Source organism: Callithrix jacchus, chromosome 7 (assembly GCF_049354715.1).
Source record: "Callithrix jacchus isolate 240 chromosome 7, calJac240_pri, whole genome shotgun sequence".
Taxonomy (NCBI): domain Eukaryota; kingdom Metazoa; phylum Chordata; class Mammalia; order Primates; family Cebidae; genus Callithrix; species Callithrix jacchus.
This window is the reverse complement of record NC_133508.1, coordinates 45,940,097-45,948,020: the sequence shown is the minus strand read 5'-3', so window position 1 is coordinate 45,948,020 and position 7,924 is coordinate 45,940,097. Positions and strand designations below refer to the sequence as shown.

Sequence of the window (7,924 nt, the reverse complement as noted above, 5' to 3'; positions counted from 1 at the left end):
TGCTTCTAATTGCTGCTGCTGCTGCTGCTTCTTTTTTTCAGTTTTTTGTTGTTGCTGCTGCTCTGCTGCCTGGGCAATAGTGAGCCAACATTGCATCACTGCACCAGCCTGGGCGCCACAGCAACAACAGCCTGGGCAAAAAACAGGAGGGCAGAGGCGCAATCTCAGCTCACCGCGACCTCCATCTCTCTAGTTCAAGCAATTCTCCTGCCTCAGCCTCCCAAGTAGCTGGGATTACAGGTACACACCACCACGCCCGGCTAAGTTTTGTATTTTTAGTAGAGATGGGGTTTCGCCATATTGGCCAGGCTGGTCTCAAACTCCCAACCTCAGGTGATCCACCCACCTCAGCCTCCCAAAGTGCTGGAATCACAGGCAGGAGCCACTGGGCCCGGCTGCTTCTAATTGCTGGGGGTGATGGAGCCCTGGACACCAGTCACCCAGGCCACAGCAGATTCCAGTGGAGGGCCTCATTGACTTGCACTATCACCTACACTGTTTTTTAAGACAGTCTTGCTCTGTTGCCCAGGCTGGTGCAGTGGTGCGATGTCAGCTTACTGCAGCCTGTGCCTCTCAACTGTCACCCACATTACCCTGCCACCTTTGTTGGCTAAATCTCCATGTCTGTGCTGACTTCTCTTGAGCTCAAGGCCCAATTTCCCACACAGGTTCGCTCTCTCTTCCTAGATGTTTCACAAGCCCTGTCAACAAAGAAACTTACTTATTTCCCCAAACTTGCTGTTTCTACCTGCTGCCTCTAGCTCACGCTGTTGCCCCAAGCTAGGTATCTGTTTTTCAAACCGTCGCCCAAAACTCCATATCTGTTTTTATTAAAGAGGTCATCTTATTCATCCATGACATCTCCATAAAGTCATCAGGATTCTTCCCACAATGGAAAAACTTTATTTGCTCAATCTAATTTTCTCATAGTTTTTCCAAATGCACTCAACATCTTTCCTAAGAACAAACCAATTTCGGAACAAAATAATCAATAACACTGACACACATTGAAGAAAAAAAGGAACAAAGAAATCATACACACAGCCCCCCCTCACCCCACCCCACCCTTCCCACCACCAAGAACGGGCAACATGTGCTAAGGGACCAGTGAAGAGGCTGATGGTGTCCTCAGCATGAAACAGAGAGGGGAAGAAATGCTGTTATTTTCACAAACATTCCAACCCCAGGAAGACCCTCCTCCTGCATCTAGCCACCATAATATCCCATAATATCCCAATTATTCTGCAAAACAGCATCTTGGCTCCAGGCTGGTTGGCCTCCTTTCTGACTCCATATTCTGTCAAACTAACACCCAGCTCTGTTCTAGTCATTCTACCAACCTGCCATTCTTCCCCACTCTATTTTGAGTTTTCAAATTCATCCTCTCAGCCCTATGAGAACAAATGACTCATAGGTGAGGAGTGTGTCAGCACCAACTGCCCCTCTCTATTTAAAAACAGAGCTCAAGCTCTACCTTTTCAACAACGCCTTCCCTGATTCAGTGATGTCAGCAAATGCTTACCAGGCAGTCTCCTGTGTGCCGCATCCTGTGTGGGGCCTGGATGGACTAGAATAGAGACGAGATCAAAAGATGAAAATAACACGTGCTCTGGCATCAAGGTATTTCTAGTCCAGCAGAACAATTTTCTTTTTTAAAATAATAAAATGAGGCTGGGCGCAATAGCTCACGCCTGTAATCTCAGCACTTTGGGAGGCTGAGGCGGGCAGATCACAAGGTCAGGAGATCCAGACCATCCTGGCCAACATGGTGAAACCTCCATCTCTACTAAAACTACAAAAATTAGCTGGGTGTGGTGGCAGGCACCTGTAGTCCCAGCTACTCAAGGGGCTGAGGCAGGAGAATCATTTGAACCCGGGCGGCGGAGGTTGCAGTGAGCTGTCTCACCACTGCACTACAGCCTGGTGACAGAGAGAGACTCCACCTCAAAAAATAAAATAAAATGAAGTAAAACTCTAGGCTGATAAAGACATGGACTAATACAAGCTGAGGCAAAAAGCATTGTGAACTTTCTCTGAAACTGCAGTTTATTTGTACATGTGTGATTTTATGATTCTCCTACAGTATCTGTATCCACAACTGGTTTGGAAACTTTCTGAGGGTGGGACTGTATTTTATCTGTCTCTAGTGAAGCTTTGGGAGTAAGCCTTAGAGCAAAAGAAAGCTACGGCAGAGAGCAGAGGGAGAGAGGCCAGAGGTCATCCACCATGATCCTACCATGGAACCAGTTTTTCTAAAGGCAGTTCCCCTCATCCTTATCACAGAATAGGAGCAAATAATAACGAAGCCTCAAATTAACCACAACTTCTTCTTCAAGGAATGAGCCGTTTACACACCAAACAACACGTAGTAGAATTTTCTACAATGACATATTCAATTGACTTGGTCTCCAAGAATTCTAATTTGATGTTGAGATTAATTACATCTTCCAAGATCTTTGAGTGGTGATTGAGAAATACGGTCTAAGAAAAATGGTCCAGGTGTGGTGGCTCACGCCTGTAATCCTGGCACTTTGGGAGGCAAAGGCGGGCGGATCACGAGGTCAGGCGTTCAAGACCAGCCTGGGCAACATGGGGAAACCCTGTCTCTACTAAAACTACAAAAATTAGCCAGGCACAGTGACATGTGTCCATAGTCCCAGCTACTCGGGAGGCTGAGCCAGGAGAATCACTTGAACCCGGGAGGCAAAGTTTGCAGTGAGCCGGGATTGCACCATTGCACTCCAGCTTGGGCAACAGAGTGAGACTTCGTCTCAAAAAAAAAAAAAAAAAAAAAGAAAGAAAGAAAGAAAGAAAAATGAATAAAAGTATCTATGTCTAAACCCCACATTTACTAACCCAACAAGGTGATGGTAATTTCAGGTCAAGAGCAAGGCGGGCAAGGTGAAGCTCAGAAGACGCAGCTGGGCCGCGGTGCCTAGCCAGCCGTTACAGTAGGTGGTTCACCGACAGCTGTGAGTCACACAGGACCGAAGCGGCAGCTCCTGACCAGTACTGTAGGCGCTAAGATCCGGTATTTGCTCTCAGACCGTGGGAGCAAAGACTAACAAGGAAAATACAGCAGAACAGCTGGGAAACAAATTCCCTTCTGGCCCGCACAAAAAGGGCCCCTGCAAAGTCATTTTCCATCCTGGAGCCAGGGGAGGTCTAGGAAGGATCTGTGCTTTTCTGTCCTTCAAAATCTTTCCTCTAGTCTCACTTATCACTTTCCACCCCCTCCCCCCACCCCCTGCTGAAAATGATACTACTAGGTTTTGACTCTGTTTCATAACACAAAGCTTGACAGAAATATATGACTGGAGAAGCAACCACTTTTAAAATGCCATTTTCACATATTTCTTTTCTTTATCTTTCTTTCTTTTTTTTTTGAGATGGACTCTCAATCTGTCACCCAGGCTGGAGTACAATGGCAGGATCTCGGCTCACTGCAACCTCCACCTCCAAGTTCAAGTGATTCTCCTGCATCAGCCTCTCGAGTAGCTGAGATTACAGATTTGTGCCACCACGCCTGGCTACTTCTTGTATTTTTAGTAGAGACAGGGGTTTCACCATGTTGTCCAGGCTGGTCTCAAACTCCTCACCTTAAGTGATCTGCCCGCCTCGGCCTCCCAAAGTGCTGGGATTACAGACGTGAGCCACTGAACCTGGCCATTTTCATGTATTTCTTGTCCCCTATGAATGCTGCATAGCCAGTAAGTTTGAAATTAAGGCCACAGAATGAGTCAGTGTCAGCTTGTATAGTGGCCATCTTACCTTGTCCTATCAGGACAATATCATAACTTTCATATAATCGTCTATATCCATACAGTCAATATAAAAATTCATCCCTCACCAAACACTACTGGACTGAGAGAGACCTCTATAAGCCAGAGAAAACATACACTAATCCTCAGTCCTGCAAGAAACCAAAACACACCACTCCGAAACACTTCTCTGGCATATTTCAAGTTGATTATTCAGAGAAGCTACAGACTGGAATATCTCTGAAAAGCTATCCTTTGTAAACAGAATACACAGCTGAGGCATCATTTGTCTGGGGTAACACCCAAGGTTCATTGCCTCACACCAAGGAAATCAAGGTCGTAGACACATAAGATGGGAGTTTAAGAGTGAAAGTTTAATAGGGAAAAGAGAAAAGCTCCCTCGTGCAAAGGGGAGGGATTCCGAGTGAATCTCCAGGTTCATGGTGAGATGCATTTGGTTTTATAGATGAGCTTGAGAAAGCAGTGTCTGATTTACACTGGAGCTTGAGAAATCAGTGTCTGATTTACATGGGCACAAAGGATTGGTTGGACCAGGTGAGCTATTCACATAGCATGCAAAGAAGCTAGCCACCCCAACTTAATTTTTTTTTTTTTTTTTTTTTTTTTTTTAGACAGTGTCTTGCTCTGTCACCCAGGCTGGAGTGCAATGGAACAATCTCGGCTCACTGCAACCTCTGCCTCCCAGGTTTAAGCAATTCTTCTGCCTCAGCCTCCCGAGTTGCTGAAATAACAGGCATGCACTGCCCTGCCCAGCTAATTCTGTATTTTCAGTACAGAGGGGGGTTTCACCATGTTGGCCAGGCTGGTCTCGAACTCATGACCTCAGGTGATCCACTCACCACAGCCTCCCAAAGTACTGGGATTACAGGCATGAGCCACCTTGCCTAACCCCTAATCTTTTATTATGCAGGTAGGGTCTCTATCAGGCCAGCACCATGTAGCGTGCTTCTTTACTACACATGTGGTGACAAAGAAAAGGGAAGAGAGTCTCCCTGTTGAACATACCTGGCTTCTGGGTATCCCTTTTCTATTGGCACAGCTGCCGGCATTTACCCATGCAAGCTTCCAGCTTGCTTATCTATGTTTGCAGCTGGATTTTTCAGGCTGCTTTTTGTTAGAAAAGAGATATTTAATAATAAAAAGTGGTATGTGCCTGCTTTTAATTAAAGGAAATTCTGCTGAGGACTCCCTTACCCTAAGTATCTGCCTAAATAATTTCTTCTTAACTCCTGTATCAATCTCTTTGTCTCCTTATCCAGATCCAGGAAAGGTGAACTCACAGAAGGAGAAGACTATGGTTCTAACAGAGGAAATTTTACCATAGCCTACCAGCCATTCTTTCCAGGGACAATGTGTGCAAGACACATCTGCATCACAAGACAGCCTTTGCCCACCGATGACTTTCCTCCTTGCAGCTCCCATGACCTGTCACCACCTCCCGCCTGGAGCTCCAGGCATCCAGTCCTCTCTGCAAGGTATAAAAGCTGCAGTCCTCCTGTCCTTTGAGTATCATATTTGTGTGGCTCCCATGTACATGTGCACAGAATAAATTTGTAAGTCATTGTCCTGTTAACTCATCTATTATAGGTTTATTTCATAGACTCAAATGATCAAATCTTCAAAAATGGGGAAAGGAAATTCCCTTTGCTCCTACACCCCTCTCTTGATTTCAAGAGAGCCATGAATAGCTTCACCAGGGAACCATCAGTTCTCTTGGGAAACCACCCAGGTTCCAGCTACCAGGAACAGAGTAAACCAGCCTTCAGAAGAAGGCATGCCTCAGCTGGATGTGGTGGCTCATGCCTGTAATCCTAGCACTTTGGGAGATCAGGGCAAGTGGATCACCTGAGGTCAAGAGATCAAGACCAGCCTGGCCAACATGGTGAAACCCTGTCTCTACTAAAAATGCAAAAATAAAAATAAAAATTAGCTGGACATGGTGGTACATGCCTGTAATCCCAACTACTCAGGAGGCTGAGGCAGGAGAATTGCTTGAACCTGGGAGGCGGAGATTGCAGTGAGTCGAGATCATGCCACCGCACTCCAGCCTGCCACTGCACTCCAGTCTCTCTTGACACAGATAGACTCTGTGTCAAGAAAAAAAGTAATAGTACATGGACTCAAAAAGCTTACTCATTGGCCAGGCACGGTGGCTCACGCCTGTAATCCAAGCACTGTGGAGGCCAAGGAGGGCGAATCACCTGAGGTTGGGAGTTCAAGACCAGCCTGACCAACATGGTGAAACTACAAAAAATACAGACATTAGCCAGGCATGGTGGTGCGTACCTGTAGTCCCAGCTACTCAGGAGGCTGAGGCAGGAGAATCACTTGAACCCAGGAGGCAGAGGCTGCAGTGAGCCAAGATCCTATGACTACACTCCAGCCTGGCCAACACAGACAGACTCTGTCTCAAAAACAAACAAAAAGTTTCCTGTATAATGAAGCAAGCACCAGACATGGAAAACTTAATTGGTTCTAAAGTGGAAGCTGAGTTGTTGTCTATGGCAGGAAAAATGGAATTCAGTGGACCCTGCTGTGTGGCAGCAGGAAGGGACCAACGTGGAATTCTATACGAAAGGGCAATTTGAATTTCCATTTCTTTGGGGAGATATGTGGGATTTCCTTACTACATATATAAATTGAAGAAAATTCCCTCTCACATGTCACACTACATATTTTTCTTAATTTATAATCCGTCTGCCCCTAATGGAATATAAACTCCACAAGGGCAAGAAGTTGTGGCTGTGGATATGCTGCTGTGTCCCAGCGCCCTGAGCAGAACGTTGCACAAGTAGAGGATGAATGACTGAATGAATGGAGTCATATAGGCTGGATGGCAGGACCTCTCCTACATGAGGTGCCCTGTGCTTGGCAGGTTCTGGAAGTGTCAAGGTGGGCAGGTGACGTGTGCCCCTGCCTTCACAGAGCTTACAGTCTGGTTTAGAGGAGATATTAAAATATAGCAAGAGGCTGGGTATGGCGGCTCATGCCTGTAATCCCAGCACTTTGGGAGGCCAAGGCGGGTGGATCACTTCAGGTCGGGAGTTTGAGACCAGCCTGGCCAACATGGCATAACCCCGTCTCTACTAAAAATCCAAAAATTAGTGAGCATGGTGGTGTGTGTCTGTGGTCCTAGCTACTCAGGTCTACTTTCATAAAAAGCTTTGGAGTTCACAAAGTGATCTTGCCTGCATACAGCATCTCACTGGATTCTCACAGGGATCCTAGGGAAATGGCCAGACGGGGGTGATAATGCTCATTTTACAAGTGAAGGAAACAAGGACTCAGAGAGGTTTAATTGAAACCTCTCTGAGGTTTTTCACACAACTGATCAGGAGAGCCTCACGCCTAGAACCCAGGTTTTCAGACTTGTAGTCCACTGCTCTTTCCATTAAATCACAACTTTGTTGTTTCATTTACATCCCAGGTTTACCAATCGCACTGGAACTGATCTCCTTCCCAATCAGTTCCTTCTACTTTCCCTTTTGTAAGTTGTGAATAGACTGAAGGACTTGAGAAGTCATAACCTGGCTGGTGAGAACACATGCGAATATGGAAACTGAAAATAGTCACAGAATAATACACCCATGAATGAAAGGTAAGTTTGTGCTTAGTAGATAAATTCCTAAAGGAACCAATCAATTTAATTCAAAATAAACCTAAATAGGCTGGGCGTGGTGGCTCACGCCTATAATTCCCAGCACTTTGGGAGGCCGAGGCAGGCAGATCACCTGAGGTCAGGAGTTCAAGACCAGTCTGGCGCAACCTTGTCTCTACTAAAAACACACACAAAAAATTAGGCAGGCATGGTGGTGGGTGCCCGTATTCCCAGCTACTTGGGAGGCTGAGGCGGGACAATTGCTTGAACCCAGAGGATAGAGGTTGCAGTGAGCTGAGATCTCCCCACTGCACTCCAGCCTGGGTAACAAAGCTAGACTCCGTCTCAAAAAATAAATAAAATAAAATAAACCTAAATAAACACACTTGGGATGCTATTAAGTCATTAAGAACTTTGCAATGTGAATTTTGTTTATAACTTTGAAGGAAAGGGAGGGACAAAAAAATGACAGGAATGAACAGTGCAATTTACTCCTTTTTATCTGGCCTAGAACGAAATGTACTTGTAAATACTACGAGTACAT

General features: G+C 45.8%; 1 long non-coding RNA gene across 1 annotated transcript; it reads left to right on the top strand.

Moving 5' to 3' along the window:
- The first annotated feature begins 1,493 nt into the window (after nt 1-1,493).
- On the top strand, nt 1,494-5,346 carry LOC118143211 (uncharacterized). Its single transcript, XR_004727456.3, has 2 exons — nt 1,494-1,620; nt 5,042-5,346. It is a non-coding gene; the product is annotated as an uncharacterized LOC118143211 (long non-coding RNA).
- Nucleotides 5,347-7,924: the final 2,578 nt, after the last annotated feature.